This window comes from Penaeus monodon, chromosome 15 (genome assembly GCF_015228065.2).
Source record: "Penaeus monodon isolate SGIC_2016 chromosome 15, NSTDA_Pmon_1, whole genome shotgun sequence".
NCBI classification, from domain to species: domain Eukaryota; kingdom Metazoa; phylum Arthropoda; class Malacostraca; order Decapoda; family Penaeidae; genus Penaeus; species Penaeus monodon.
In genome coordinates this window covers 28,133,803-28,134,593 of record NC_051400.1, presented here as the reverse complement: position 1 = coordinate 28,134,593, position 791 = coordinate 28,133,803, and positions in this window count along the sequence as shown.

The following is a 791-nucleotide window of genomic DNA, read 5'->3' as shown; positions in this document are numbered from 1 at the left end:
ACTCATATTGGGGAATCTGTTTTGGGTATAAGTACATTTCATGTATAAGTGGCTGTGATTTATTTATTGATTATACTTGGTGTTTAAGTCTAAGCTTATGCAAAAAAAACAGGACGGCAGACATACTCGCACATATGAATTCCTATCCCGTGACTGAAGCCTCGAAACACGTCACTGCTTTTCTTATGTTTCGAGACTCGATCCGAAACCTTTTTAGCATACGTACCTAGAGCTACCTAGGACGAGGTATAAATATTGACTTTTGATAACAGATATTTTCATAAAAATGCAGAGTTTGAATTTGAGACCGATAATGGAGGTTAGGGTCATAAGTGCAGGGCGATCTGACATACACAAGGCATTACCACAAAGTGGATATGTAAATACTGGCAATTGGTTCACCTGTAGATCACGTGGGAAGGTCAGAAATAAACCGGAATATGTAAATGGGCGAGGTATTTGGTGAATGGCTGGCTGCGTACAGGGTGCCTCTTTCAACCCTTTTAAGTGTGTTGAATTTTAAATTTCCAAGCACCTTATCCTCATACAGCGTGGCCTTGACGCCGAGCCGAATGCGGACACTCCGACTAACTGCTAACCGTAAGACGGCATCATAGGCAGGGATGGGTGTGAGTGGAGACTTTCATTAAGATTTTCAAAACCACAAAGAATGCTTGTATCACCGTAAGTTTGGATGCAATGCTTTGTATTCTGCTTAGATTCTTCAGTACGCCTCTGATGTGACGTATATGCTGTATGTTCATTTCCTTACAAAGTATAACACGGGCTAC